The sequence below is a fragment of the Plecotus auritus genome, assembly GCF_963455305.1.
Source record: "Plecotus auritus genome assembly, chromosome: 6".
Lineage (NCBI taxonomy): Eukaryota > Metazoa > Chordata > Mammalia > Chiroptera > Vespertilionidae > Plecotus > Plecotus auritus.
In genome coordinates, this window is record NC_137773.1 from 171,792,811 (window position 1) to 171,802,760 (window position 9,950).

The following is a 9,950-nucleotide window of genomic DNA, read 5'->3' on the forward strand; positions in this document are numbered from 1 at the left end:
CAAGGAATGTTGAACAGATTATTGTTTGGAAGCCAGTTCCAGGTAAGGAAACGCCATGCAGGTGTTTATTCTGAGTCAGAGTGCTTTTCCCCAGAGAGCAGCATCTTGTCAAAACCCAACACTGATTGGAGGACCTTCGGGGGCTGTAAAAATAGGATCCTGACAGTCTTGGAGTTGACAACCTACTTGGGAAACAAAACAACACCTTCACAGCTTTCTTTGGCTTTGGTGACAAGGATAAATTAAAGCAGCCCAAGGACCTTACTGCTGGCAGTCAGCTCTCTCACAGATTGTGCAAAAGACCTTTCTGACTGAACAAACACTGCCTGACTCGGGCTATTCCAGAAAGGGAATACGTGTGACCCAAGGTTGGTATCCTTTGCACACAGATTATATATTTGGCAAATCTTCTAGGAATAAAAACCTTGCTCATTATAGTGAAGCCAGATAAACATGTAAGAAGTGATTTTCTGAATGCAATTTTAGTAACATGACATTGTTTTTGTTACATCTAAAATTATACATTACATCGTTTTTTACCTTATGGACATGTGAATTTGCACTAGAATGGTATGTGAATAAATAATTCCAAACTTTTCTATAGATGGGGTAAATGGATCCAGGAAATGGAACCAAAGGTATGATTTGTCTCCTTGTTTGTCATTTCCCCTACTCAAAAATTTCAGAGGCTCTCCCCAGTTACAGAGCAAAGTCCTTGATTCTTAGTGAATATGGCACACAGACACCTCCTGTCCACCTTGCCCCTATCTCTCACTACCACCCCTCTCTGATATAGGTCAGAAACATCCTGTTTGTGTGGTGAACTTCTATTCATCCTCAACAACCCAGCTAAGGTCTCACCTCATTAAAGGATGCACCCACCTTTGGGCTACCTATGTAATTTTTACATACTTCTGTTGGTGGGCATGTCACACTAGAAGAGGGTGGCTGTATGTCTGGGATCCCAGCTTGAACTCTTTGAGAGAAGGGCATCTGTCTGAATCCCCAGGGCTCTGCTGTGCCCTCCACTGTTATTGAATTGAGTATCTTTAAAATCCTCTGGGCCAGTGGTTGGCAAACTCATTAGTCAAGAGAGCCAAATATCAACAGTACAACCATTGAAATTTCTTTTGAGAGCCAAATTTTTTAAACTTAAACTTCTTCTAATGCCACTTCTTCAAAATAGACTCGCCCAGGCCGTGGTATTTTGTGGAAGAGCCACACTCAAGGGGCCAAAGAGCCGCATGTGGCTCGCGAGCCGCCATTTGCCGACCGCTGCTCTGGAGTATTACGTAGAACTCAGGTGGCTTTGGTTAGATTCTCAGCATGGTTATTTTAAGAATTAAGGTTTTGCCCTAACTGGTTTGGTTCAGTGGATAAAGCATCGGCCTGCGGACTGAAAGGTCCTAGGTTCGATTCCGGTCAAGGGCATGTACCTTGGTTGCGGGCACATCCCCAGTAGGAGTTGTGCAGGAGGCAGCTGATCGATGTTTTTCTCTCATTGATGTTTCTAATTCTCTATTCCTCTCCCTTCCTCTCTGTAAAAAATCAATAAAATATATTTTTTAAAAAAGAATTAAGTTTTTAACCTAAGTGCTTTCTCCATAGAAAATATTTTTTCAACGTGTGCTTAGTTTTATAATCATTAGTCTTTCTTAATCTGGTTGTGATTTTAAAAATAAGAATTGTGTTTCTCCTTCTCTATGAAAAGGATGGGGTTTTGAATGTACTCCTATGTAAGTAAAACAAATCCTCTCTTGTAATTTTTCCTGGATAAAGGAGAAGGCAAGCAATCTTCCAGATTTGCATTTGTTTATAGAAAAACCTGTGTCCGTTTGGCCTAGTCTTGGCAGGGGGCTAAGGGAAAGAACCTAGATTACCTGATGGGCTGGTTGATTACTTTGCCTTGGGTTCTCCAAGGGCATCAGTCTCGGGAAGATGAAGAGACCAGGCCAGAGACAAGCTAAGATATGCACTGGATTGTTGACCACCCCTTTCGTGAGTTTTGTGTCCAAGGCCATTATCTGAGTCATCCAGTGGCAGCTACTTTTGTAGACTTCCTCGGTTGGATAAAATGCCACTTATCTTTGTAGTTTATATACCTCCATCTTTATATTTACCATATTATATGGAAATTATCCATCTATTAAAAAAAAACAGAGGCGGAGTCAAGGGTGACTCCAAGGTATATAGTTTGAGTGACCAGGTGGGGGGTGGAAGAACCTGCTGGAGGAGAAGGTTTGGGGGAAGAAGCACAATCATGAGTTCAGTTTTAGACGCAGTGGAGTTGAGGCGTTAGAGGGTATCTAGATGGAGATGTCAGGTGGAAAGTTCATGGAATCTGAAAGTTGCTGGAGTATAGGTGGCAACTGAAGCCTTGAGGATGGATGGAATTGCCTTGGTGGCAGAATGTTGGATGAGAAGAGGGTATAACTGTGCCGTAGGACACTCCCACATTTACAGGTTAGGTGGAGGAGGAGTGATTGGCAAGGAATAAAGAGAAAAGTCGGAGAGGAAGGAGGGACACTGGGACATATGGAGCATGGGAGCCAAAGGGAAGGAGTGTTTCAAAAGAGGAAGTAGTCAACTTTGTAGAAAGATTCTGAGACACTGGTGGTGTGATATGGGGATATAAAGAGTACATTAGATTAAGAGACAAGCAAGCAATTGGTGACTTTAGCAAGAATTGTTAGCATGGAATGTTTAAAACAGAAATTGGATTAGAGGGTTTGGGGAGGGAATAGGGGCTGAGGATTTGGAGAGAGAAACTAAGTCAACTGAGGCCAGAGTTTGAAAATGAAGGGGAGGAGAGTCGTGGAAGCTAGGAAGTAAGTGGTTTCCAGAGTTGTAGTAGGATGCCTAACATAGTAAGTTGAAAGAAAGGAAGGTCATGAATGAGACCCTAGATGTTTGTACTACTTGAATTTAGAGAGGAGGTAGTTTCAAATATTGGCAGCTTCCACAGCGTGCCAATGAATGGATGAGGCAGAGTGTATAGTACATGGGTTTGACAAAGGTAGACAAATGGTGGCTTAGGTCATACTGTCTTGATGCACAGACATAGGGTTTTTCCCCAAAAATTTCTACTCCCCAAACCTAGAATACTATGAAACACCTGGAATAGCTTTCAAACGTGTTTAACTCTTATTCAAAATTGGATTGCTCAGTCTTTTGCTGATTCTGCATTCCACCTGAACTTTCTGAACAAGTGATCATTATACAGTAATCTAGATGCAGGTCCAAAAGAGTATAAGAGATTCATTGGTACCTGTATTTTCATCCGTACACATCTGGTGATTGGGTCTCTGTTGTGAGCTTGTCTTGGTATCATCTGCTTCTTCTTCTTTTTTTTCCTAGAAGTGAAGCAGCAGAATGTGTTCTGGTTACTTAGGTTGTAGTTAATTCGAGTGCGCTATGCACAGAGCTCCACTCTCACAGTACGCATCAGATTCCTGACTTTTAAATGCTGCTGCTCCAGAGTCTACACCAGCCGTGGGCAAACTACGGCCCGAGGGCCTGATCCAGCTGTTCTATCCGGTTCTCTTGCTCTCCCCTCCGCTCCTTTACTTTGAATTTATATTAGTTCACACAAACACTCCATCCATGCTTTTGTTCCGGCCCTCCGGTCCAGTTTAAGAACCCATTGTGGCCTTCGAGTCAAAAAGTTTGCCCACCCCTGGGCTACACGCTGTTCTCCTTCCCCTATGCCCATTCATGCCACACGTGGACTCTGACGAGGGATTAACTATATTCTTCTACTTCCTGTATTCTTGATGATGCTCTGGCATCTGGGGCCTTGCTGATCCTGGAGAGACTGCCCCTCTCAAGGCTAATTAATTCGTAGACACAGCAAAGGACTCCCTATTGAGAGTGACTTTTATATGCAAAGCAACCAATCCAGAGCCTAAACACACCAACTACCATTGTTTTGTTTTGTTTTTTTATCAAACTGTCACAGATTGAGCCCAAATTCCTCTATCCTAATCATCCCAGGGCCAAGTACCAGATGACTCAGGTCAACCCTACACTCCAGAGTCCCCCCATGAACTTAAACTCTCCCATCCTAAACCTGCCTTCCCTGCTTACCTGGCCTGGCTCATTCATACCCGTACAAAGGTACAATAAAGTCTCTTGCTCATGCCTTCCTAGCCCCTTCCGGCTCCTGGCAGACTTAGTGCTTCCCCATCTAGCCCTCCATGGTCTGGCATGCCCTCTCCTCTTGGGAACTGTGAGTAACAAACTATCTTTTCACTTAAAAAAAACTTTTTTTTTTTTTTTTTTTAGAGAGGGAGAGCTTAGAGAAATATCAATATGAGAGTGAAACATCTATGGGCTGCCTTCTGCACACGCCCTACCAGGGATCGAGTGCGCACCCTGGGCCTGTGCCCTGACCTGGAATCGAACCATAGAACCGGCAACCTTTCGGGGCACAGGACCACACCCAACCAACTGAGCCACACCAGCCAGGGTAACAAACTATCTTTTCAATGGCAGTCATCTGATTTGCTGGCCTCACCATACCTAAAGAAAAACAAAATCCCAGGTACATTTTAAAATATATTGGTCCCTTCACCACAGCTAACACCAGGTTTTACCTAATGCATTTTAACAGAAGCACCAGAATCCAGGGTGGCCTTCACAGCCCATACAAGAGGTCACTCCTGGAGTCCATGCGATGGTACCTAATCCTCAGGTTGGCAGTCTTCAGATTGTGGAAAGCAACTCAACTCCAAGTGACAAGACTCTCCTGGTCTTCCAAGCCTTCCATGTCCTGACCCCAATTTTTTTTTACTAAAGTGTGAGGAGGCCCTTATTTTCTACCCCAGGATGGCTCATCACAGGAACACATAATCCTTCAAGTAGAAAACAGTTTCTCCAACTCCAGGGTGAGTTTTACAGCCCAGATAAGGCAATTATAACAACTAATGCTACACTTTCTCAAAAGCTGGGATCCTCAACATTAAACAGAACCATGTACAGAATCCCAAAGTTCTAACCTAATTTCATGTTTAGAAAGAAAATATTTATCTACCTAATCCAGGGAATAAATAGTCCTGTGAAAGCCCTAATACATTCACTTAACTGCAAAGATCATATAACAACTTAATCAACTCCCCCTCATTCAGATTTATGATGATATCAGTTTTTGAGGGGAAAAAAAAGGATGCTTTATATTTGTGTATCTAAAGAATCTATTTTAAGAATAATAAAACTGCCAGCCACCTCCAAATAGTTTTCCCACTTACGAGCAAACAAATGAAAGTTCCTTCTACCAGACACCCTGTCAGCGTGCTAAAGGTGGCCAGTGAGCCTGGAGTGGCTCTTCAGGACAGCTCTTTATCGAACTATATCTGTTTTCAGCAGACGGTTTTGCTTAGAAAGAAATGATCACATTTATGACACTCATATTCATAGAGTAGCAGACATGAATCCAACACACACAAAGAATCTAGATTAAATACCTCACCATTGCCCTAACCGGTTTGGCTCAGTGGATAGAGCATCGGCCTGCGGACTGAATGGTCCCAGGTTCGATTCCGGTCAAGGGCATGTACCTTGGTTGTGGGCACATCCCCAGTGGGAGGTGTGCAGGAGGCAGCTGATCTTTCTCTCTCATCGATGTTTCTGACTATCTCTCTCCCTTCCTCTCTGTAAAAAATCAATAAAATATATTTAAAAAAATACCATTTATAAGTAAGGGACAGCACTTACACACTTTTGGTGAATATTGGGAATTATCAGCAAAAAGCCCTGAATTTTTAATTTTTTGCACTTTCTTGTAAGATTTTAGGTACTCACTTAAAATCCTAGTAACCATTAGATAAACAACACCTTGAATTAAAAATTTGTACAATCAGATTTAAGTGTGAATTTGGATATGTATGATCTATAATGCAAGCATAGTCCCTCCAAACTTCATAACCTGGACCTAATCATGAGAAAACATCAGACCAAACCCCAAGTGAGGGACATTTAACAAAATAACACCTTACCCTGGCCAGTGTAGAGTATTGGCCTGTGCACCCCAGGGGTCCACCAGAGGGTCTGGATTTGATTCCGGTCAAAGGCAGGTACCTATGTGGGTTGCAGATTTGACCCCAGCCCTGGTAGTCAGGGTACATGTGGGAGACAACCAGTCAGTGTGTCTCTCTCATATCAATGTCTTTCTCTCTCTTACCCTCCCTTCCACTCTCTCTAAAAAAATCAGTGGGAAAATATCCTTAGGTGAGGATTAACAAAATAATAATAACTCCTCAAAACTAGTCAAGGCATGAAAGAGAATGACTGTCTTGGGTAACTGTTCCAGAGTAATGGAGACTAAAGGACATGGCCACTAAAGGGGATGCATGATCCTGGATTGATTTCTGGGATAACTGGTGAAATCTAGTTGTCTGCAGAATAGATAATAGTATTTTCTCCATGTTAATTTTTTTATTTTTATCATGTCTCTAATTTAATTTCAAATGGCTCAGGAAAAAATAATATGTATACGCGTATACAGAGAAAGAAAGGATAATAAAGCAAATATGGTAACATGTCAGCATTTGAGTAATCTGGATACATCGGATTTTTGTACTGCTTGTGATTTTTCTGTAAACATGAAATAATTTTTAAAATCCACTCACCAAGGCATTCTCCTGCTCTTCTGAATAAACATAAAATAGCTGCACATCTGACAATAGTCTGTTTTCTGCCTCCCGGATTTATTCATGAAGCATTACAAATTCTTTTCCCCAGGTTCTTCCTAGAACTTTGGCCAAGTTCATAACTTTATTCCCCTGACACACAATATTTTCTTTCCTTTTTCTATCAACTACAAAACTGAAAATAAAAAGAAACACCTCTGTGATTTCTGAGATTCTGTTCAAGACAAAGCATGGATGTCTTCCATTTATGTTTTTTAGGAAACAGACGTTCTTCCAAGATTGGGGCTTTGCTGGACATCCTCCCCCACCCCCCATATAAACCCGGCTGTATGAAGGAAAGCGTTCCTAGATTAAAAAAAGAAAACTCATTTCAAATCATGATAAATTATAAAAGGAGAGAAAAAGAAGAAGCCAGAGCAGGGGGCTTCAGACCAGAATCTGAGTTAGGGTCCAGATTCAGACAATTGTCCCAGGCTCAGACAATTTCCAGGCATTTGCCAGAACATTCCAGGAGGGCCCTCTGCCCACATCAGAATAGCCTTGGTGTCCTCTGTGCTTGCGTTCTCCATTCTTTTATGTCCTCCCACTTCTGGCAGCTATTCCGGCAGGTTTCCCCCGGGATACAGTGAAACGGCCCGTACACAAACGCGCACTCGCCACTGGAGACGAAGTACAGCATGAAGTAAGATGAAAACCACGGAATGCCCTTACCTTCAAGTAGCAGTTGTTGTGTGAAACAGGTTCCTCGTCTGTGCCAGGCGCCTGAGAGGATGAGGCTACTCAATGCATGCGGAATATATAGGGAGGGATTATATATCCGGGTTTGTCATTACACAAGGTGTTTTTGATGGATTCTCAGCCAAGATTCCCTTAAAAACAAAAGCTACACAAAGACTACAAAAAGGCCACACAACGGTTCAACAAAAGGCTAAAGAAAGAGCAAACAAAAGCCAAAGAAAGTTTAAACAAAGAGTGAAACAAAGACAGCACAAAGGCCAAACAAAGACCGAAACAAAGGGCAAAAGAAAATCTAAACAAAAGCTAAGTTACAACCACATTACACACAAGCACACACATACACAGTCACAAACCATATCTACACATCAATCCCGCACTCTCATATCCATCTCCCACCTCTCACATCCCCCATAACGCCCCATTCCCACCCCCTCACCAAGGCTCTCTCCTTACTCACTTTACCCAAATCAAACCGCACACCAACTCACTCCACCAAACCACACATCCCTCTGCCAATGTGGCATCCGCCACAGCAATCAACCCAGCCCCCACCGCGCTATACCTCACCGCACACGCCACAAGCCAAACCCACAAGCTTTGAACAGAGTTGGAATCACACTGACAAGACCCTGCCTTTGGAATCTCTTTCCACACTCGACTCAGAGTAAACACCCGCCCTCCCTAACACTCCCTACATACACAAGCATGCATGTATACACACGTCCAAGACTAGCATCCATACATGCATGCCCTCACACAATTCAGCAAGAGTACCTCAGTGTAGTTACTACTGAGATTAGATCTGGACAATTCTATAACAATTACCATTTACGTTCAAATTCATGAAAACTTAAAAAGAAATCTGTGATAGATTATTTCTGTACATTAAGAATCTCATTTAATTAACATGATAATATTGACTTCAGTCTTGGACATGGCATTTTCTTATCCTTTTCCTGGAGTTTGGGGGTTACACCGTTGAATCCTATAACTCTGTGCCTCGGTTAAATGTCATGATCCTACAACCAGTGCTTTTGCTAAATTTCATTCTATGTGCAGAACTACATACTAATGATTTGGAAGATGAAAGGATGTGTCTGAAACTAATCCAACCCACAGCAGCCTTGCCTCTTGAATTCCCACAGCTCCTTGCATGACAGCGAGATTTAAATGTCAACACTGTCATAAAGTTTCTTTCTAGCCTCTTGTCACAGTCATGAGAAAAGAATCGTCCTAGGGGACCTTGAGGAGGTGATCCAACAAGACTGAAAACACACAATATAAATCTCATTGTACACTAACTTCACCGCTAATGAAACATTCTTGATCTGAGTAATGAGGTATATATATGTCTGCTGGTTGGTTCACTCCTGCTGTGAGGCCAGCGCTTTGCCTGTAGGGCATGGACGTGAGTGAGGGTTCGGGAGCAGAGCAAGGTGGCTCAGAGCACGGGCCCTGGAGGACTCAGGGATAGTCACTAAGTCGGTGACGATGTCACATTGGTTGGAGTTGTGCCTGGCACATAGTGCTACATCAGTGTTAGCTATTGTGGTCTGGCCCTAAAGAAGCTTGCAAAACAGTTGTAAGAACACATTTCCTACTTAGAAAACAACTGGAGATGTTGTCTAAATAGGCTTTGGGTTTTTTGGGGTTTTTTTGGGGGTTTTTTTTGCACTTCATTTTATTTATTTTTCAGGCTTTTCTTTTGCATTTCATTTTATAATTGAATTTATTATGGTGACACTGATTAATAAAACTATATAGGTTTCAGGTGTACAATTCTATAATACAGCATCTACATATTGTACTGTGTATTCACCAACCCAAGTAAAGTCCCTTCCATCACCATTTACCCCCTCTGTACCCTCTTCTCCTCCCCCACCCCCTCCCCCTCTGGTGAATTCAGGTTATTTAAAAAGTGCAAGATAGAGTGGGTAGATTATAGATACCTCTTCCCTAAAGGACTCCTCTGCTTCTCAAACCTTTCCAACAAAGGTCCTCACTGGCAAATTTTGTGAAGTCCTGTCTTCGCTCTTCTACTCCATGCTATATGGAGTGATGTACCATTTATGCAACCGAAGTATGGCGTCCCCACAGAACACTCATTATGCCATCTCTCTTTACTCCTACTTAAATTTTGGTGTTTGCCCTTCGTGCGGTGGTGTTCTTAGTCCCAGAAAGACAGCATAGGAGGCCACACCTGAGTCAGGGTCCCTTCTTTGTTGTTTTTTAAAAATATATTTTATTGATTTTTTTACAGAGAGGAAGGGAAAGGGATAGAAAGTCAGAAACATCGATGAGAGAGAAACATTGATCAGCTGCCTCCTGCACACCTCCTACTGGGGATGTGCCCGCAACCAAGGTACATGCCCTTGACCGGAATCGAACCTGGGACCCTTCAGTCCGCAGGCCGACGCTCTATCCAGTGAGCCAAACCGGTTAGGGCCAGGGTCCCTTCTTTGAATGGCAGCTTTGTGTTCCACAGAGGGCACCACCTCCTAGAACTTCAAGTGGATTCGTGGCCAACATTAAATGACTCGCTAACATTACAGATAATTTCTCCAC

At 42.7% G+C, this 9,950-nt stretch overlaps 1 protein-coding gene across 5 annotated transcripts in view; it reads right to left on the reverse strand.

Annotated features, from left to right (window-relative positions):
• The window catches only part of MOBP (myelin associated oligodendrocyte basic protein), a 32,476-nt gene extending 24,942 nt beyond the window's left edge, over window positions 1-7,534 (reverse strand). For 3 of the 5 annotated variants that reach the window (XR_013960931.1, XM_080674977.1, XM_080674978.1), the window contains exons 1-2: window positions 7,359-7,534; window positions 3,269-3,353 (exon numbers count right to left, since the gene is read on the reverse strand). The gene's annotated coding sequence lies outside the window, so the exon portion shown is untranslated. The remainder of the gene's footprint in view (window positions 1-3,268; window positions 3,354-7,358) is intronic. The other 2 variants (XR_013960932.1, XM_080674979.1) reach the window with 1 other exon arrangement.
• Window positions 7,535-9,950: the final 2,416 nt, after the last annotated feature.